The following is a 22,152-nucleotide window of genomic DNA, read 5'->3' as shown; positions in this document are numbered from 1 at the left end:
TGGGCAGTGCCCCAGCAGCCTCTGGGGAAAAACCTTTTCCTGAGATCCAAGTTAAGGCTGCCCCGACTCAGCTGCAGCCGTTCCCTCCAGTCCTGTCCCTGGGCACCAGAGTGAAGAGGTTCCCACAGCCCCAGCCAGGGAGCCACTCCCAAGGCTGTTGCCATGGCCACCAAGGCTGGGACCAGCTCGCAATCCTGGTTTCCATGGGCCCAGGTTTAGGAATGGGATTCCCCAATTTCCTGCTCCCAGTAATACTGCAGTGCAGCTTGCTGCCCTCCTGCCTCCCATGGAAAGCACAAAAGACAAAGATCCTGAGCTAAGAACAATTTATTGAGAACAGCAATGTGATAAGGAACAAACAGGAACAGAAACAATATTGAACAGGAACAGAAACAATATTGAACACAGAAATCGTAAGAAAAACCATTTACAGGGAAAAGTACATCACCACCGACTGTCTCTTCCCAGACACGTATTTCTTCCTTCCTGGAAAGGATGCCCTTCTCCTTGGGGGAAAGAAACAGTCCCTTTCCTGCCCCTGGCAATGACATCAGTGTGAGAGTGAATGTAATTGCAACACAATGGCCAAACCCTCATGTCATTTGACCCCACATCATGTCATTGCCAGGGCCAGGAAAAGGAACAGGTGTCTTCCCAGCATGGATCACAGGGAACATGGGCCACCAGATCTCTTCCCAACATGGGTCCTCCAATAGAGGATGAAGCTGGACAAAGCTCTTCCTGCAGTCAGGGCATTTGCAGGGCTTCTCTTACTGGTGCCTCCGTTGGTGTCTGGTCAAGTTAGACCTCTGGGTGAAGCTCTTCCCACACTGGGGACACCTGTACGGCCTCTCCCCAGTGTGGATGCGCTGGTGCCTGACGAGGTGGGAGTTATGCTTGAAGCCCTCTCTGCAGTCAGGGCAGCGGAAGGGCCTCTCGGCTGTGTGAATCCGCTCATGCAGAAGGAGATGGGAGCTGGTGTGAAACCTTTTTGGACACTCAGGACATTCGTAAGGCCTCTCCCCGGTGTGGATGCGTTGGTGGGCGATGAGCTCAGAGCTGCACCTGAAGCCCTTCCCACACTCCCCACACTCGTAGGCCCATTCCCCCGTGTGGATCATCTGGTGGCGGAGCAGGTCAGAGCTCTGTCTGAAGCTCTTTCCACACTCCAAGCACTTATAGGGATTCTCCCCATTCTGAAGATGCTCGTGGACCACCAGCTCTGACCTCTTGCTGAAGCTCTGTCCACCTTCCTGGCACAGGCTGGGTCTTTCCTCCTCAGAGCACCCTGGGCTGGGTTTGGAGCCCCTCCTCCTGTGGGATCTCTGGGGCTTTTCCTCCCCATTGGATTCCTGTTCCATGGAGCCGCTCAAAACAGCCTCTTCCATGAGGTTCTGCCATGGGGATTTGTCAACTCTGGACTCCATCTTCAGCTCCTCGTCTGGCAAGGAAGGAAAAAGGCAGGATGGGATTTGCCTGTGTGCCAAAGGGAGCAGTCCTTCACTAGGAGAATATCAAAAATGCAAATGCAATGGGACAAACGTAAGAAAAACCACTGACCGAGTCAGAATATGACCTGACACACTGTGGGTCAGGGTGTTGGCAGCAGTCCAATTAAATGGTGGCTGCAGTCCTCCTGCAGTGACAGGTGTGCTTCTGTTCAAGCAGTGATCCTGGAGCAGGGTGGAGTTTGCCTCTGTAGGTCCAGTAGTGGTGTTGTTGGGAATCTTCCTATGGGAATCCAGTGCAGAAGAAAAGCTGCTCCTCTGAGAATGCAGTGGGAAAAGGCTGGCTGTGGTGTTTGAAGTCTGAGATTATATCCAGGCAGGAATGCTTGGCTCCTCCCACTGGGTGGAGCATCTCACAATGGGATGATTTCATTTTTATCAGTCATGCAGTGACATACAATGGCCCATTAGCAGAAGATATTTCCCAGAGAGATGATTGGTTATGGAAGAGATAAAGTAAACTGCCCAATTAACAGAATTGGGCACACCACCTCTAACAGATAGGAACTGATTACACATCCTCAGCTGCATCTTGTAACCACAGAGAACTTTCTAATCCAATTTTGTATTTGTAGCTGCTCCTGAACAATGCATTATTAGCAATATCATCACTGGATGTGTTCATTAGTCAAACATGGCTTTACCTTTCTGTATTTAGAAGGTGGACAAGGCCGCATCTGGCTTGGGGCTGTAGGATCAAAGTCAGCTCCCTTGGTTCCTCCTTGGGCCCTGGCCAGGCTTTGGGAGGGACCCAAGAGGAGGATGAAAACAGATGCTCCCACACTGCTGTCAGTTTGTTTATTGAGCAGTATCAGAGCTGGGCCCTCTCACAGCAAGGCTGGCGACTCATCTGGGGCTGGAGGCACCTGCAGGAATTTCCAGTGTCTAGGAGTGGCTCTGCAGTTCTTGGCTGCAACAGCTTCTTCCAAGCTGCTGTGTGGGTCTGGGTGATGGTAAAGTCTGAGAGTTACTGCTGCTAAATCTATCTTAATCAATGTAGGCAATCTTTGGTAGTGATGGTTGGGTGCATTGCTGAGCTGGTTTTGTAGCTTTGGCTAATGACTATGTCCTTTGCAGAGCTTCTCCTTTTGTCAGTTTTTGCTGGTTTGCATTCTATAAATTACACACTTCCTTAGGTTGGTGTCTGTGTTTTTGGTGCTTACCTTGTGCACCAGCAAAACAGGGCCCCATCCTGCCTAAGAGTTACCTAGGAAGACAAAAGCCCTCACTCCAAAAGTTCCCCTTGCTCCTTACTCCCCCCACTTTATACACTGACCAGGATGTCCTATGGGCTGGGGTATTCCAGGGCCAGCGGGGTCACCTGTGCTGGCTGTGTCCCCTCCACACCTCCCTGCCAGCCCCAGCCCCTCCCCAGCGTGGCCGAGGGGGGCAGAACAGGCCTTGGCTCAGTGGGAGCTCAGCAAGAGCAAAACCATCTCTGTGTGCTCAGCCCTGTGCTCAGCACCTGGCCCAGCAGCGTCTCAGTGCCAGTGTCCGTGCCATCAGTCCCAAAAAGGGGTTTCTATGGCACCTGACAGGAAAGGTGTCCCAGGTGTCACACCCAGTGAGGCTTGCCATGGAAACAGTGCCCAGCACTGCCCCTTTCTGTCTGCCTGACCTGTCCTTGGCCCTGGCACTGCCGTTTGCTGCTGGTTCCGTGGTTCCTGACCGGCCAGCGTGGCACAGGGCAGGTGCCTATGGCACAAGGCCCCAGCAAGGAATCCCCTCTGTCTCCGGGCTGTGACAGCAGATCTGAAGAAAGGCCCAGGGCATGTTTCCATGGCAAACAACCATCACAATGCCTCCAGGCATTGATTGCTGTGGCACCAAACTAAGAAATGGGTCCCTGTGGCTGTTGCTGTGGCACCTGGTGGCACCAAGGAGGGGCACTGCAATTGTGCCTGGAACAGCCCTGGCACCTCTTTGTCCTGAGGGCTGCCATGGCAGCCGAGGGCAGTAACAGCTCTGCAGGCAAGTGGCCATGGAACCTGGCTGCAGAAAGGGGTCCTGGGGTGGTTTCCAAGGAAACTTCAACTGATGAGGGTTGCCATGGCACCCAAACCCAGCAGTGGGGTCAGTGCAGTGACCATGGCAAGAGTCCCTTGCAATGGCCCAGTGCAGGTTGGGCTGATGATCCACCCTCACAGCTGGCCCAGGGCAGATCTGGAGTGGTCTTGGAGGCACTTGGACACCTTGGGTTTGCAACACACTTGAGGAGGGTGTCACGATCCGCTTATAGCGGGGTGTCGTGATGGTTCGTTAGCCGATCCCAAAGTGCAAAAGACAAACAGCAGGGGACTATCAGTTTAATCACAACAGAGGCACCTTTATTAAGGGCCAAAAACAATAAATGCGATAGTGGGGTCAGAAAGAAATAAAAAGAGAGAGAGAGAGAGAGAGAGAGAAGGGGGGATGGGAATAGCTACCAACACAGGCGAGGTCCTCAGTGGTCCGGACGATGGGGATCCGTCTTGTTGTGTTGGGGAGAGTCTCCAAAATCCTGCCCAACCCAGGGGTCCAGTTATAGTCCACAGAGGGAAAGGGGGGAACATGCAGAACAATGAGAGTCTATTGAAATTGCTATGGGGGGAACAGGTGTATCTACAGAAAATCATCCAGGCTGAACAAACACAATGATGAATAAGTCCATTGAAGTTACTGGAGAAGAACAGGTCATGTCATTCCCCCCCACCACCACTCTCTGTGGTAGGGGTCTCAGTCTCAGTCCTTGGGGAGAGGGTTCTTGATCTCTGTCTGTCACGGTGGTAAGGAGGCAGATGAGGGGTCTTCAGTGAAAGACCACCAGAGTCACCCCAACAGTTCATTTGGCTTAAAGGTGGAGAGTGAAGCAGGAATTGCAGAGGGCCGCTCTGAGCTGGGTCCACGCTGGGTCTTCGGCAAGTCCTTGCCAAGTTCTTGCCGGGCCTCATTCGGAACAGAACGTAACGGTACAGCGGCTGCACCTGCACTGTTGCCTTCTCCAAGCCAGAACTGCAGTGGGGGAAGGGAGTTCCTTCTCGTGGCAATCGGCAGGCAAATGAGTGAGGGTCTTCAGATTGCCTCTTACAGAGGGTATCTGTTTTCAATGGGGAAACTCAGGATTTGCTATAAAACAAAAAGAAAGAAAGGCCCTTTATTCCTGAGTGCAGCCAGTTCTCCAAGCAAAGCAGGTCCCAGGTGAGTGAGGAGAGACAGGATGGGCTTGGGGGATGTGGAGCAAGGTTGTCCATGCTGGGTCAGACCTCCAGGCAGAGCTTTTCTGAGCAGGCCAGACCTCCTGAAAAGAGTCCTGGGATCATTATCAGTCACTGCATTCTGTAATCTCCTCTTGTGTAATAAGAACAGCAATAAAAGAGACCCTTTAAAACAGGAATACATATTTCCTAGAAGCTCTTTAAAATATCACTCCATAAATATTGTAGGAAACCTTCTTAATGAATGGCACTAGAGCAGAGAGAAATCAAGGCAGAGCCATGGTTCGTCAGGACTTGCTTGATCCTAATGAGCCCTGTGGTGCATTTGGAGCTGAGCCCTGGAACCTCAGGGCCTGAGAGGTGATGGCACAAGCCTTTCCAGGAGTCAAAGTCTTGAGGCATTAATGGGTCCCACTAAGGACCATCCCCAACACAGGCTCCTCATGGACTCCTTGGAGGAGTGAATTGGAGGCAAGGATGGCACAAAAACCTCTCAGAGACTCAGTGTGGAAAGGATATTCCAAAGTACCTTAACAACTGAGTATCTCAAAGCATTAATGAGCCCCACTGAGTGTCAGTACAAAGCTCTCAAAGGACTCGTTAAAACAGATTAATTGAGGCCATGATTGCACAAACCTCTCACAGAGTCTGTATCAGAGGGGAAACACCAAGTACCTTAAAATATTTGAGTTCCTTGAAGCATTAATGAGCCCATGCTCTGTTGTTACTGACAAAGCCTCTCCAGGGACTAATTACAGCAGCTAATTGGAGGCCGTGATTGACCAAAACTCTCAGAGTCTCCAAGGCAAAAGCCAAAGTCTTTCGAAAAACCTGCAGTCCCTTTGAGCATGAAGGAGGCCCCGGGGCCATTCCTGACCAAGGCTCCCCAGGGACTCCTTCCAGCAGATCCTTGAGGCCACTGGGATGTGGGCTAGGGGGAGATGCTGAGGGCAGGATAAGGAGGTGACAGTGCCCAGCCTGGCTGCGGCTGTGCAGGAGGCTCCAGTGCCTCAGCACAAGGTGTCTCCTGATAGCCCTTGCTGGCACAGAAGCTGCTGTACCCCAGGGCACTGAGACTTGGCTTCTATTTATCCCCACCTGTCATCACTGCCTCCAATTCTATGCTCTGTCTGGGGCCTGGAGACACTTTCTCATTTGTGTCCCTCATTCAGACTCATTAAAAGTCAAAGAAACTTTGGAGTTGGATTCTGACTTGATTCTTGAGAGGTTTCTTCAGCTCCTTCCCAGGGACTGATGCCTTGGGCCTCAGCACAAAGCCAGAGAGGGTCATTGAAGTCCTTGTGCTGTGTCTGTATTGCTGAGCTGGGCCAGGCTCCTGGCACAGAAGCAGCTCCTGAACACCAAGAGCTTCCAAGGATCATTTCTCTTGATGAGCAGCTTTTCTCCAAGCCCAGCAGGGCTGGGGCACTGCCTGCAGCCAGCCCGGGCACAGCACACAGGCACAGAGAGCTTAAATCAGTCAGGGCTGGGAAGGTGCTGAGAAGTGCCTGGGGCAGAATCACTGCCAGCCCTTGGCACAGGAACCTCTGGCTGCAGGACAATGCAGCTGCAGCTCCTGGAGTGATCTCCTGCAGCTGGAACGTCCCAATGTCCACTGACTCTGTGAGTACAACCCTGAGTATTTCTGGTGCAGGAGAGGTGAAAGAGCTCTCAGCACCTCAGCCAGAGGGGAGCAGGGCAGCCAGGGAGCTCCTTTGGCCTTGGCCAAGCCCCTTCCCCCATGGCTGGGGCTGAGTCCTGGCTGAGCTGCAGCTGCTGCTGTGCCCTTGGCAGGGGCTGAGGCCGTGGGGCAGTGCCCAGAGCAGCCTGGCCTGAGCAGAGCTGTGGGGCCAGAGCCGGCTGGGCTGTGCTGGGGAGAGGCCCTTGGTGCTGCCCAGAGCTCAGGGCAGCTGGCAGAGCTTGCAGGGAGCTGGGCTGGGCTGGGAGAGCCTGGCACAGAAACCATCAGTGTCCATCTCAGCCTGGCAGAGTGTGCAGGGGCAGGACTCAGCCCAGGCCTTGTGGGGCAGGGCCAGCGCCTGGGCAAGGCATTGAAAACAGGCAAGAGCCCGAGAGAGGAGGCTGCTCTGTGCCCTTGGGGGCATGGACAGAGCAGGGAGGGGTCCCAGGACATTTGTCACTGCTAGTATCTGTCCCCAGCTGTGCGCAGCCCTGGCTGCTGAGCCCAGCTCTGCCCTGTGCTGAGTTTGGCTGTGGCCCAGCTCCATCCTCCTGCGGGGCTCAGGGCCAGTTCCCGGCCATGGCCAGCCCTAGCCAGCCTCTCTGCTGGCCCAGAGGCCCAGAGGCCAGCAGAGGCCGGGGCAGGGCTGTCTGTGAAGCCCCACAGGTGCCACGGGCTCTGCAGGAGCTGGCAGAGGCTGCCCAGCAGGGAGGCCATGGGGCACAGAGCCCCAAGACTGCTGTGGGCACCTAGAAAGTTCTTGAAATTCCCTTGGGAAGGTGTTAATTGCCCCAGATGATAGCAATTCACTGAGGGTTCTGAGATAATGGGCCTGCAGCTGCCCCTCCCTCTGTCGGTTGGTGTTTCCCAGCTGTTGTTATCTTTATCAGGGTGGTGACTCATCTTGGGATCTGTTTTCCTTCCAGCTGCTGGTCTCCCAGGCATCTGACTCCTCTCAAGATCAATGGCCAAGTCCCTTCTCAGGCACACAGCGGCTCTCCTGGTTCCATGACTCATTCCAGGATCCTTATCTACATCCTCAGCTGGTTTCTTGAGCAGAAATCTCATTTTAGTGCTGATTTGTTTAGCCATTTTGGTTGTGATGTGTGTTCTGCAATGAGTTTATTGATGGTTTTGTTACCCTCAAACTGGCCCTCCAATCTTATCAGGAGTTCTTCCTTCTCTTTACTCCACCATCTTCTGTTGGCTTGGAAGTCTGTTTTGGGTGGGAAACGGTGACCCTTTCCTGATTTCTAACCCATGAGTATGCCAATCTTTTGGGTTGTCTCAGACCAATTTTTGTCTTGAAGTCCCTGCCACATACCTCACAGATCCACTCCCTGGCTGAAGCCATTTCCGCTGTTTCCCTGCATTTAGGAAGGTGAAAAACAATGCTGTGATAAGTACTCATCTCTTACCCCCATTTAGCACACCGAAAACAAACCCTCCTTTTCCCGTGGGCTACCCTCAGATGTTCAATCAAGCCCAACACACAGTTCACCCAGGAACCACAGGAAGGATACGGTGGATTTTGGTCAGGAACAGTCATGGTAACAATGTCTGCCAGTGTCTGTTCTCTGAGGTTCTCTGTCTGAGCTGGGGATGTCTCTGGTAAGGTGTCCTTGTCCAGCTCAGGAGGTGATGTTTCTGCTGTGCTCTCAATCTCATGCTCCCTGTTTCTCTTCTCATCGTCAAGCACAAACAATTCTCAGGTCCTCGGAAGGCAGGTCTTCACTCCCGCACTTGGTCATGGTGCAAGCTGTTGATACACCTCAGGCAGCCTGCTCAAACCCTTCTTGCTTGCGGAAACATGAACACATTCAAAGTTCTTCACTAACAAGTGCAATCTATCAAACTCCAAGTTCACCTGAGTAGCCAATTCACGTTCTGCCAAACTGGGGGATGCTGAGCAATTTTTGCAGGACAATGGACACATTCAGCAGATGCACAATCCAGTCTTCTGATAACAAAGTAATCAGTTCAAGGACCAAGAACAGTAATATTTGTAGACAGAAGAAGAGTCAGCAAGAATCAGCAAGTTGTCAGCAAAGTTTGAGAAAGTGGAAACCACCCTTCAGTCCCTCCCAGGCTACTCCTGTTCTGTCCTCAGCCTCCACACCAGTGAGCCCAGAGCCTGCAGCCTCTACCTGCTGGTTATGTGATGAGGCCTCCAAACCCCATCTTGGGAGGTTTTTGGGTCCTCTCAAATGTCTGTGAAAATGGAAAAATAGCGGTCAAAGGTATTTTCTCCCAAATCTTGCAGTGGCAGAACAAAGGTCAATGTCTCTCAATGAGGATGCATTTACATTTCTTAGAAGGAGGAAATATTTTACAATGATGAGAGTGGAACAAAACTGCAACTGTTTTTTCAGAGAAGTGGATGTGCCTTCCTAGGATTTGTCCAAGAGCAGGAACTTGGTAGAATCTGACATAGTGAAACCCTGTCCCCTCGCCAAGGATGGAATTCCTGTTGCGTGGTGTAGGAACATAAAAAGGTAAAATAATTTAGGAAGTGGGAAAGGGCCCCAGAAAGTAGACATAAAGCTGAGAAAGGCTGGGAAATTTCAAAACCTTCTCATGGGAAGCTAGGAAAGTAAGAACCAAGTGAATCCATTTATATTTATCATAAGAAACAAGAAAGAACAAGAACTTATTGATAGTTCGATATGTGAAAAGTCCTAGCTATATGCTTTGCAAAGATAGAAAAAGTTTAAATCTTATTTAGTGAATTATTGTGTATTGTTTGAAGTTCATAGCAGTCCTTTAGTTAATATTAAACCCATGTGGGTCCTTGTCTTATCAGTAAGAGTATAATGACTTTGCACCTTTTATTTTATGCTATTGGATCAAAGAATAGGTAAAAAAAGGCTTTGCATAAGCTGCCATCTTGTCTTGGATCTGGATTTGCATAGATGTTGTTATTTTCTCTGTGTCTCTTGCTTTTCGCTTGTATGATACAGACAGATAATAAATCCTGAGTCTGCAATCTGTCAGAGTCCCATCCCGCCTGCAGTTTGGGCGCTGCCACAAGCATGGTTGTTACAGCATTTTTGAGAGAAAGAGGGCATGAATTGTGAAAGTTGAGCTACTCCAGGCTAGGCCTCAGATTGAGGCCTGGTGGGGCCCTCAAAGCCTCTGACGCAGTTAGAAATTCAGGGTTGTGGCGCAGGTAGAAAATAGTCTTAAAGTACTGTGGGGACCAAGGGGTGTGAACTAGTATAGGTTTTATGGTGTACAGTGCAGGCCGTTTTAAGGAAAAGGTAAACAATGTTAGCCTACCAATCAGAGTGTCTTTGTTTCTGTAAACTATATAGAAGCTTATATAAACTACCGCCTGATTTTGAATAAACGGAAAACGCTTGATGAACCACATTGGTTTGAACCTGCGTTTGTCTTGTCCAGCTTTCCGTTTTTCTGAGATTCCCTGGCTTTACATGGTGGCCGTGGAGAGGGGTAGTCCTGATGGCCCCTGGCCAGCCCGGAGCCGGGGTAGACCTTTTGTCCCCCGCCACCGCACAATGCCTGAGCACCACTGCAGGGCCGGGTACACCTGATAGTCCCGGGCTAGGCCGGAGCCGGGGTAGATCTGTTGTGCCCCACGAACGCTCGCTGCATGGGCGCTGCCCAGAGCCCAGCGGCCCCGTGGCTGGGCATACTTGATGGCCCCGGGCCGGCCCAGGGTCGGGGCAGACCTGTTGTCCCCCGACACTGCCCTGCTGCCCAGGAGCTGCCACGAGCCCGTTGGCCCAGGAGCGAGGTAGACGTGATCACCTGGGCCGGCCCGGAGACCGGGTAGACCTGTTGTCCCCGCCAAACCCACCGCATGGGTGCTGCCCCCCGTGTGGCAGCCCCGAAGAAGGGTAGACCTGATAATCCCGGAACGGTCCAGGGCTGGAGTAGACCTGTTTTCCCCGTGAACAACCGCCACAAAGGCGCTACCGCAAGCCTGGCTGCCCCGAAGATGGGTAGACGTGATGGTCTCGAGCCAGCCTGGAGCCGGGATAGACCTATTGCCCCCTGCCACCGCTCGCAGCCAGGGTGCTGCAATGAACCCGGCAGCTCCAGAGACAGAGTAGACCTATTGTCCTTGGCCGGACAGACTCAGGCTGCCTGGCATTAGGGTAGATCTGTTGTCCTGGCCACGGCACCTGACGGCCACCTAGCGCCGGGGTAGACTTGTTGTCCTGTGCCCATGCCCACCACAGAGGCACCGCCATGAGTACGCTGTTCCTGGAGCGGGGCAGACCTGATGGCTCCAGGCCAGTCCGGAGCTGGGCTAGACCTGTTGTCCTCGCCAACGCGTGCCACACGGGTGCCACTCTAAGCCCGGCGGCCCCGGAGCAGGGTAGACCTTATTACCCTGCCCAACCCAAAGCCGGGGTAGACCTGCTATACCCGGCCACCTCACACAGCTCGGGTGCCGCCACAAGCCCGGCAGCCCCGGAGCCTGGTTATACCTGTTGTACAGAGTGAGCCATGAGCCGGGGTAGACCTGCTGTACCTTGCCAACGCCTGCCACATGGACGCTGCCATGAGCACGGTGGCCTTGGAGCCGTGTAGTCCTGATGACCCTGAGCCAGTGCAAAGACAGGGTAGACCTGTTGTCCCCCAACACCGCATCCCATACATGCACCACCCTGACTCTGGTGGTTCCAGGCTCGGGTAGACCTGTTGTCCTGGGCCAGCCCAGAGCAGAGGTTGACTTGTCCCCCATGAACTGCCACATGGCCGCTGCCATGAGACCGGTGGTTCCATGGCTGGGTAGCCCTGTTGTCCTGGGCCAGTATGGAGCTGGGGTTGACCTGTTGTCCCCCATCACCCATCAACGCCTGCCACTAGGCAACTGCCATGAGCCTGGTGGCTCCCTGGCTGGGTAGACCTGTTGTCCCACGCCATCGCATGCCACCTAGGTGTCACCCTGAGTCCAGTGGCCACAGAGCCAGGTGGACCTGATGGCCCCTGGCTGGCCCGGAGCCAGAGTAGACTTTTTGTCCGCCACAACCACCCGCAGCCCGGATGCCACACTTAGCCACCTGGCACCGACATAGCATACGGCTGCTCAGCACCGGGGAAGACCTCTTGTCTTACTCCATCGCCCGCCTCCCAGGCACCACCACTAGCCCTGCGGCCCCGGGAACAGGGTAGACCTGATGACCCCAGGCTGACCCAGAGTCAGGCTAGACCTGTTATCCCCCGTGATAAACTGCCACACACGCAGCACCACGAGTTTGGAGGCCCTAAAGACGTGTAGATGTGATGGGCTCGGGCCGGCCTGGAGTGGGGGTAGACCTATTGCCCCCTGCCACTGCTCGCATCCAGGGCGCTGCAATGAACCGGGCAGCCCCGGAACCAGGGTAGACCTGGCCACAACACCTTACGGTCACTCAGCGTCAGGGTAGACCTGTTGACCCTCGCCACTGCTGGCCTTGAAAGTCCTGCCACGAACCAGGTGACCCCGGAGCTGGGTAGACCTGATAACCCTGGGCTGTCCCAGAGTTGGGGATGACCTGCTGTCACCCATCACTGCCCATCACATGGGCGCCTCCACGAGCCGGGAGTCCCCAGATCCTGGTAGACCTGATGGCTCCGGAGACGGGTAGACCTGATTGCCCCAGGCTTGCTTGGAGCAAGAGCATACCTGTTGCCCCCTGAAAACGCTTGCCACAAGGGTGCCAACTCAACACCTGTGGCCCTGGAGCCAGGGGAAGCTCACAGCCTCTTTACACCCCAGAGCCGGACAGCTCTATCAGCCCCATCCCAGCCCATAAACCGCCCACTTTCAAGACCAACACAGATTTTTGTATTTTTCTGTGTTGTTTTTAGTTCTTTGGTGTGGTTTATTTCGGGCCAGGTGAGGTGTAGGGCTTTTGGTTCAGGTTTTCTGGTTTCGTTTTGGATTTTTTGGGTTTTTTTTCTTTGATTTTTCTGGTTTGGTTTGATTTGGTTTGGTTTTGGGTTTTGGGTTTTATTCCAACCCCTTTTTCTTTTCTCCTTTCTTGAAAGAATGGCTCTTCTATTTGCCTGGTATAAGAAACTTACCCGAAAAAGAAATTTTATTGGCAAATTTTGTTTCGTTTCCTTTAGTGAAACGTAAACTTTAAGGCATTTAGAGATTTTGAGGAGCTAAGAGAAATAAGCCTTACTAGAGTTAATTAAAATAAGAATAATAAATGAGTAGGCCTTGATGAAGTTAGGAGTTAGTAGTTAACTAATAATTAATTGCTTGTCAGCACAATGTTTAGTTAGCTGGGTTTATAATGAAGAATATAGAAACTGATAAATAGCTTTTAGGAACATAAGACAATTGTGGGCCTCCTCTGTTCTGAAACCAATTGAAGACAAGGAATGGGAGTTCTACCAAGAGTTCATTTGTCATACTTGCATTGAAAAGGTAGAAAGGTCAGAACGAGGAAGACTTCATTGACTTCCTCATTTTGGGACCCCTCCCCATGAAAGGGACCACTGACCCATTTCAAGGGACAAACCACGCATGCTGAATGGCTTTTGGAGTGATTAGCGTACGAAGCGGGGAATGGGATGTACTAAAATGATGAATATGTATTTGTATTTTGTGTATTCAATACTTGTATGGATCAAAAGACTCTGTAATCACCTGGAAGGTGCGGTGTGTATTTGGGAACCATCCCGCACGCTGCCCGGCGTCGAATAAACATACACTTTCTAACTTTAAACTGTTAGAGAGTTTTTGTCCATCACAGTTGGATATTGATACTAGATCAATATCCATATTTTTTAAATAAATCAACACGAACTGCGGGAACCCCGGGCTGGGCCCCGACAGCGCCACGGGCAGCGAACACAGGGACAGTAGAACTGGGGGCACACGGAGATTTGGGGGCTGGGGGGGCACGGGAGAAGGAAAGGGGAACGGGAGAGCTGGGAACGGGTTTGGGGGTTCCAGGATTAAGAAAGGGGAAGGCTGGGGTGGGTAGAGGTGGGATGGGCGGGGTTAAGGGGGTTCCTGTATCCAGGGAAAGGAGCTCCACGGCTCCCCGGTGTCCCCATTCCCCACAAAAGGTGAGAAAACCCGGGCTGGCTGGGAATAGGGGTCCCGGGTGTCCTCGGTGTTGAGGAAAGGAGGGGCTGGGCGCTGGGAAAGGCAGGAATAGGGGTCCAGGGGATCTCTGGGTGAAGGAAAAGGGGGCTCTGGGGGCTGGGAGAGGCGGGATGGCCGGGAAAGGGGTGCGGGGAATGCTGATGCCGGATAAGGGGGTGCAGGGTAGAACCCATGCCGGGAATGGGGTGCGGGGGGATGGCGGCGCCCAGGAATGGGGGTTCAGGGCCCCTCGGTGCTGCGGAATGGGCGATCAAAGAGTCCCTCCCGGTGCCGGGGTCCCCCTCGCCTCTCGATGCCGCCCCGGGGCCCAGGAGCGCCCCCAGCCCCAGCGCTGCAGCCATGGCGCCGCTCCGCTGCGGCCCCGCCCCCAGAGCCGCCTCCGGCCCCGCCATTGGCTCCGCTCTTTGCGGCCCGCCAATGGCAGCCCGAATCTTCAGTGATGTCATCGGTCGCCGGGCAGATCCCGGCGGCGCAGGGCGGGAAAGGCCTCGCAGCGTTTTTCACAGACAGCGTCCGGACGTCCGTAACTCTTTGCTTTTTATTGTCTTGTAATTGTCCTAACTCTTCAATTTTTATTACTGTAATTGTTAATTTATTACTCTAATTATTAAACTTTCAAAATCTTAAAAACCAAGTGACTGGCGTTTTTCACAGAAAGCACCGAAGTCAGTAGCTCAAGTGCCAATCTCCTTTGAAAACCGCTGCGGCTCGGCCCGGCTCGGCCCGGCCCCGCCCGGCCCCGCCCATCGGGTGCCGTGGGTGCCTGGAAACCGCGAACGCGGCGGCGGCGTCTGTGACGTGCGGCGGTGATGTGCTCGGCACGGCTCAGTAGCCACAGAGCGGCTCCGGGCTGGGTGTGCCAGCCTGGGCTCCTGCAGGCGGCTGCACTGGGCCATTGGCCGAGTGACTGTTCACAGAGCATCGCTCTCTGCAAAGGAGTCCCGAATTTGCAGAGCATTGGTCTCTGCAAAGGATTCCCGAATTTGCAGAGCATTGGTCTCTGCAAAGGATTCCCGAATTTGCAGAGCATTGGTCTCTGCAAAGGATTCCCGAATTTGCAGAGCATTGGTCTCTGCAAAGGAGTCCCGAATTTGCAGAGCACTGGTCTCTGCACCGGATTCCTGAACATGCAGAGCATTGGTCTCTGCTACACAGTCCTGAACTTCCTTTGAAGGTAAAGATTGACTAAAGCTGAACTGTTTGGTTTTGTCTCATCTGTGCTCGGAAAGAGAATGCCAAAGGGAAATGCAGGCTGTGATAATGCCAGTCCTCTGGTGCAGCAGTTCAGCGGCATGGACAGCTGAGTGGATGAATGACATATGGTCTACTGATTGTGCTTTTTTGCACTGAAGAAATGCAACATTTTCTAAATGTACTAGTCTATGCATTTTTTTCCCTATAGTGATTGCTTAAACTGCTTAAAGGTGAATGAGTTCTGGTCAAGTTTCAGTGGGTTGTTATCATCTGGTTATTAAAATTATTAGGGAGATGCCTCTGAATTGCCAAAGTCAATAGTCTGGGTTTTATTTAACAGTAAATGTGAGGAATAGAGAGAGAAAGAAAAAGTGGCAGGGAGGGTGGGGTTTGGAAGAGGGAGGAGAAAGAGAGTGACAGAGACTGATTAAGTAAAAAATATCAAAATTCCATGGATCCCATCAGCATACCATAAAATCCTCTTCTGGTCTTCTCTGTGGTGAGGTCTCTCTCGCAAAACGTAAGACTCCAGTGGATTAATGCAGATTTGGGCAAGGTGGGACTGCCCAGGTACCTCCGTGGGGCAGGGCAAGTCTGACTCCATCTATTGCTACTTTCAAATAATATCAAATCTTTAGCACCAGTAGATCCTTTGAGTCTGCCATGAATTGGGTTCTGGATTTTCAGATCTGTTGTGTTACTTGGCATGGCCTGCAGTCATCTGGTGCAAGGCCACAGGGATGGGTCTGGGGGCACTTTGGAGGTCTTTGATGGGAGGTTTGTGTGCAAACCTGGCCTCTGCAGATGAGTCTGTGGCTGTGAATTCCCTGCCCTGAACCTAGACAGAGCTGATTTTCAGGACAGCTGCTGGGTTTGGCTTTGTTGTGGATAGGTTTTCTCCTCAGCTTTGTTTACTTCTCCCCAGACCTGAGATAAGTGGGCAATAGTGTCACCTTTGTCTTGTTTCAAGTTCCCTTAGGCAGCTTAACTCACAGTCCAAAGTTCCAGTCAGGAGGCGTTTTCAGGGAAGGGTGGGCTTGGGTGGTCGCAGCTTCTTTATGCAGTCACAATGGGCAGAAAGTCCTTTATAACAATATTTAAGCCATTAGCCATAACATTGCAGTCTCTCACAAGTCCTGTGCGGAAGAGCTGAGAGAACAGGGCTGGTTTAGCCTAAAGAAGAGGAGATCCACTCAAGCTATTTTTAAGTATTTAATATTTAAGCTACATCTTTGTCTGTTCTAACTATTATTAATGTTCAGATTTTTACCTCCAGGTTTCAGTATGATCCATCTTTGAATTGCACAACATAGCCATATCGTTCGAATCAAGTCCAGCTAGAGGCCTAACAATACTAGCTACTTACACCAAACAAGCATTGAGCTACTTCCAAATACTATAAAATTTTTAGCACTAGTATATGCCTTGAATCTGCCATGATTGGGTTCTGGATTTTCAGAGTTCCATTGTTGCTCCTTCCAGTTTCATTGAGGCATTGTCGTTTATCTGGGATATCCTCCCTTCAAAATGGATTCCGGATTCCGAGAAAAGATCCTGAAACCCCGTCTGTGGTCGAGGGAAGCGCTGAAGTCTTTCAGTGTAAGTACCCACTGGGGCTGTGTTAAGGCTGGAAACTCCTCTCGTGTCCCTCCTCTCCCTGCCCCTGTTGTCCAGCAGCGCTGTAAAGCTGCAGACGCCCTCCCCACCTCTTTGTGCCGTGCTCCTGTTGGTGGGGGCTGTCCTGGTGCAGTAGGGAACACCGTGTGTTGCCTCAGGGTCTTGCCTGGCTGAGCCAAGTGAAACCAATGTGCAGCTGAAGCTGCGAGCGTGTGTTCTGTCCCTTTCCCTTTGCCACAGCAATTCCTTCTGTCAGGCTGGGCACTCACCTGTGCTGCTCTGACCAACCTGCCCTTGGGCACCTGGGCATGTGGTGGGGCAGGGAAAGCTCAAACTCTGCCCAAAGCCTAGAGAGACACGGCTGGTCCCAGCTGGAAGAGCTTCCAAGCCAGCTGTTCTCTCTCATCTCCTGTGTGGGCGCAGATCCAGCCCTGCAGGCAGCACTGGAGTCAGGCCACAGAGGTCCCTTGGTGTCTGGAGCTCACTGGAGTGAAGATGCCCCACTGCTGAGGCTCTGTCAAGGAGATCCCTCTGTTTTCTTCTGTGGAGGGGTCTGTGAGCCCAGACAGAGAAAACAAATGCTAATTAACAGAGAAAACAAAAACTTGGACACATTCCTGTGCTCCTCATTCTTGGTACAACGTTCCTTTCTTGCGTCTCTTGGACTCCCCCAGCAGCGATATCTCCCTGCTGTGAGTTCTCAGTGTTGTCCATGGATGGAGTTAGGGGAGTTCTGAGAGCTCCTCCCCACTCTCTGAAAAGGTCAATGCCTCAATCCAATGAAACATAAGAGAAAACAAATTCCCAAGGAGCAGAAATCCCCAAAGATGTCACATTACATCACAGAGAAGCTAATGGGACGCAGCCGTGGGGTGGGAGTATGTGTATTCCACTCTGTATTATTAATTTATTGGTGCTAAGTATTTCAGCAAGTAACTTCCAGGGCTTCCAGGACTGTCCTAGACTATGTGATCACAAATTGTTCACCAGTGCTACTTGTTCAAGAAAAGCTTTTGTGAACAAGCACATCTCTGAGACTCTAGCTGGTTTATTTTTGCCTTTCAGCTGCTTCCCTCTTAAGTCCCTGTGGGAGAAGTTTTTCAACACGAAGAAGAAGGCCAGCACTGCGGAGAATATTCCGCCCAGAACTGGCCCATTTCTAGACATGAGTAAGACCGGTCCAAAGGTAGCCTTTTCCTGCTCTTTTCCTTTTCCACACCTGTTTGATGTGAAGTTTGAAGAGGGTGTGTGCTTGTGACAGGCTTGCCTCCAGCAAAATACCTCAGTGTCCAGGTCCTGGTGTCGGTGCAAACTGCTGGTAGTGGTGGATGGGAGTCCTGATCTGCACTAAGCCAACACAAATAACCTCTGCTGAAGCTGCCTAAGTGTAGCTGCCATTGCTAAAACAATGGGGGGAAGGCTGGGGACACAAAGGCACAAAATTGCCATTTGCCATTCTCCTGATGAAGTAGCCACCTCTTGATTTGGTGTGGTCGCCATCAAATGCTCGGGGTCACAGGATTCCCTTCCGAGTGGCAGCGCTGGCCTTTGAAGGCCGAGGAGCTGCAGTAATTACTTCAGATTGAACAAAACGAATTTCATGAATGCTTTGGGTTGGAACAATGTGTTGGACCCTGACGGGGTGTTAGATTTTGCAGGCTGCCAATGTGCAGGGGACTCGCCCTGGGCAGAGGGGAATGGATGTGCTTTATCTGCATCAGGGCCTACCTAGAGGTGTGTTTAAAGCTGCTTTTCTGGCAGGACTGGCTCAGTATAAAGCACAGTCCAAAGGGGTAGGTGACCGAGGTGGGCTGCTGAGCAGGAAATTGGCAGCAAGAGACGCTGGTTAAGGATTGCCCTGGAGAGGGGCGTTGGGAGCACCTCAGGGAAGGGCACAGCCAAGGGACAGGGTGCTGCAGCCAGTCCCTTCAGCAGGCTGTGTCTCCTGGGGAGTCACACAGGAGGCCTGCTTGTGTCTCTGGAGTGACAGCAGTGTGGCTGGAGAAGGCAGACAAAGGGGAGAGTTTTCTCAAAGCAATGTCTCTGCTCCACAAGCATTTGCTGTTGTTGTGTCAGCCCAGATGTGCCTCTACAATGGTATCATGTAAAATGGCAATAATTACAAGAAAGCACCCATTTAAAGCTCATGGAAAAAGGAGTCACCAACTCTACTTTCACCCAAGTTGCTGAGAAAATAACTGAACCTTTTCCTCATTCAGCACTCATTTGTCTTTTCCCTAACTTCTGTGTTACTTTATTTTTGCTTTTACCTCTGTTTGAAACGCACTAACTTTTAAATACAATTAAAGGGGACAAAATCATCAAAGCAAAAGAAAACTATTTATTAGTAACAAAAGCCAGGGACCTCATAAAACGGGAAAATTGGACAGGACAGAACGCACATCCAACCAATATGATTAATGCAACATTCTCCCCTTATTCGTGATAAGATGGCAGTTTATATACACTCCCATATAGTTTCCAGTTTACAAAGGCACTCTGATTGGCAAGCTAACATTGTTTACCTTTGCCTTGAGGTGGTCAGGCTTTGCACACTGCAGCTCTACTCTAATTCATGCTCGGATAGCTCATTACTTTGTAGTTACCTTAACATAATTTCTGACTGCGCCACAACTGAATTCTCACTGCATCAAAGGCTTCGAGGCCCCACCAAGGCCGCTTATCAGGGCCTATCTGAGGGGGTAGCTCAAGTCTCACTCCAGACATAAATCATGCCCTCTCTCTCTCAGAAATTCTGTAACAAGTAAGAATTCAGGTGAGCTGGGCATGTCTCCCTCCCCCCAGAGACGAACAAACACACCCTCTGAGAAAATGGCAATCTTCCTATCTCCTTTGTACCACGCCAGGGCGGTCCCTGTCCCCTTTCCCCTTGGATGGGTACTCGGGAACTTCCATTCTGTCCAGCTGCCAGCTCTTCTGTCCCCTCCCCTCTCATCCTGCTTCCTTTTGGTCAGCTCTTCAACCCTGTCCCTCTCACAGCAGCACCCAACAAACCAACCTGAACAAATCCAAACCACAAACAACACACAGAACCAGCAAATTCCATTCTTTCGCTAGATAACCTTTTGGCTTCAGCAAAATATCACCTCACCTCTCACACCTCCTCTGGTACTGTTCTCTTCTTACTGATGTCTAAGTTCTAGATAAAAAAAAGATACTTGCAGTTGTGTGGGCCTTGGTTTCCCTGTCTCAGAGTAAAGGACATCCTAAAATAATTTCCCATAGAGTCTGATGTAAATTGGTGGGTTTTACTTACTCCATGAGTGCTCACTCAGTGCCCCAGAGCTCTGTGACCACACGGGCACAGGGCTGTGCTTAAGGTAAGTGCTGCCTGGCATTGTGGAGAAGGAAACCTGGAGAAATACGTGCCAAAAGAGCAGCTTGGCTTGAGCCTGCTCTGTGTGGCCCAGCAGCTCTTGATCAGCTCAGAGCAGAGGTGGGTGAGCCACTGTTTGCCCAGTGTGGGCTGGGCAGACGTGCTCACCCAGAGCCTGTACTTCACTGGGGATCAGTGTAAGGGATCCTTCATGACCCTTCCTCCCCGCAGCTGAACCTTTCCCTGCTCTCTCTCGCCTCTCCAGTTGTCGTCAGTTCCCCCGAAGCAGAACTTGCTTCAGATTTCCCCACCAGAGGTGGTGTTTCGGGGCTTTGTCGCTCATGAGGTCTCTGAAATGGTGGTGTCTCTCATGAATAAGGACAAGGTAAGTGCTGGGGGGTGGAGCTGTAAGAGTGTGCTGGAAGAGGAGAGTGGTGTAATTGCCAGAGTGTACAGCAAAGCAAGTTACCTGCTGCAGCACATCCACAAGAAAATGTCTCAGCACCTTTGTTCTGCAAGATGGTGGAAATCTTCTTGTGCTGGGAATTCTCCCTGATTTTGGCCATGTGTTGATGGTATCTATCCCAAAGGAGTTGCCTTCTCTTGAAAGCTCTGGATTGATAGGAATGTTGAGGGCTGTACAGTTCTTACCTGCTCTCCTGCTTTGCCTTGAGTGTATACCACATCCTGTGTTTCCCAGGGTAATCTTGGCTCCTCTGCCTCTCTCAGCCTGTTTGGCTCCCTTTGTGCAGCTCACAGTCAAAGCTCAGGGTCTGAGCCTTCTCCACTTGATGCTGGAATCACTTTTCATTACTGGCACTGGCACTGCAGGAAGTGTGTTCTGAAAGAGCCCTGGGATCAGGCTGATGTAGCAGAAGCAGCAGGAAGCCTTTAGGTGCCACTTTGGGCTCCTGCGAGGCTTCATCCAGCTCTGCTCAGGTTTTCCAAAAGCAGCATGGTGCTCTGCTTTCCCTTTGGCGAACCACAGCACATCCAAAGCCATGTGCTCCGGGAGGTTTTTACCTTCACTTGAAATTGTGATTGTTTTACAGTTTCCCAAGAGAGTTGAGAAGCAAAAAGGTAAAAAATGTCAGCAGTTGTGTTCCACTGTAAAGAGGAAAATGGAGAGCATTTGCATTTCAGTCAGGGAAACATTTTCTCAAATGAGCCTTGTGCCAAGAGTGGGCTGGTGGCAAGAGACAGGAGGGAGTCAAAATCATCTGCTTTAGGCTTCTTGAGAGCATTTTGGTGCTCAGGGGTTGATACCTCTGTGCTAGAAAATGCATGTTTGCTGTGTCTGTGTATCCCAGAGGACAGAACCTGGCCTGCTGGCTGCAGGCAGGAATGCCCAGCAGCCCAGCTTGCCTGCACAGGCAGCAAGAACCCCTGGAGAGCCAAGACTGGCTTTTAATTCTGGAACCACACTGTTGAGTCAGTGCTGGTCATGTTTCTCCAGGCAGAAAATGCCTTCGAAGCCCATAGTCAGTAGGCACAGCCTGTCTGTGTTTCTGTCACTTTTGGCCAGCTGATTGCTCTCATGGTTTTATGATTCTTCCTCACTGCTTTACTGCCCATTTAAATTCTCTTTGCCATCTCCTTGTTTTAGGGGTTGTCTTGCTGTGTTCCTTTTGCTTTTCAGGTTTGCTTTTATTCCCAGGAAGGCCAAAGTGTTTGGTCTCCTCTCTTGCTGGTCTGCCTGCATGACTGTATCCCCAGAACTGCCCCACCCAAACCTCATCTGCTAGAAGAGAATTTCTTCCTTCCCCCAGGATAATGTGCTGTTTTGCTTTCAGACAGCACATTCCCCCTCTGGAACACGGCTACTGCGTGGCTGTGTGCAGGCAGGGGCCAGCAGGTTTTTTGGTCTGGCTGAATATGCAGATGACTTGGTTCAAGTGCTCTGTCTCCATCGTGCTGGTGATGACCTGCTTGGCCCTTCCTTCCCACCAGGCACTGCCCTACTGCCCCTGGCCAAAATGCTGGACCCAGAAGGGATTTGGGTTCACCTTCAGGAATGACGTGCCTGTGGCTCCACAGCTGAAAGTGCTTTGGCAAAGGGGTCAAGGAGGGATGTCACCAGGGCATGGACAGGTCTCCTCTTGTCCTGTTGCCACGAGTGGCAAAACAATCGTTTCATGTCTTTCCTGCAGTTGCCTGAGGTGGTGAGGATCTCCATGGAGAGCTCGCCTTACTTCCAGCTGGCGTGCTCCAACAACGCATACCGTGTTGTGATGCCGGGTGTGCCTGCCCATGTGCGCATCCGCTTCACCCCTGGCAAGGGCAAGGTGAGACTGGAGGAGCCAGAACAGAATTACCTCCAAAGCCGTTGTTTTCCCTGCTCTCCGTGCAGCCCCATTCCATGCTGTGAGCCTGGCTCCAGCCCGTGGGCAGGCAGCCTGCAGCCAGTCACAGCTTGGCTCATGCTGCCAGGCACTGCGCCCAGGCCTGACAGGCTCTGCTTCCCTCCCTGCACATTCCTGAGCATCCCCGAGGCAAGGGGGAACAGGGAAAATGACAGAGGGGTGTTGATAGATCTTTGGCCA

General features: G+C 51.8%; 1 pseudogene; it reads right to left on the bottom strand.

Moving 5' to 3' along the window:
* Positions 1–770: 770 nt before the first annotated feature.
* The window catches only part of LOC116806636 (uncharacterized), a 182,374-nt pseudogene continuing 160,992 nt past the window's right edge, over positions 771–22,152 (bottom strand).

The sequence above is a fragment of the Taeniopygia guttata genome, chromosome 37, assembly GCF_048771995.1.
Source record: "Taeniopygia guttata chromosome 37, bTaeGut7.mat, whole genome shotgun sequence".
NCBI classification, from domain to species: Eukaryota; Metazoa; Chordata; class Aves; order Passeriformes; family Estrildidae; genus Taeniopygia; species Taeniopygia guttata.
Note: the sequence above shows the minus strand (reverse complement) of the source record. Positions and strands in the feature narration are given on the sequence as shown.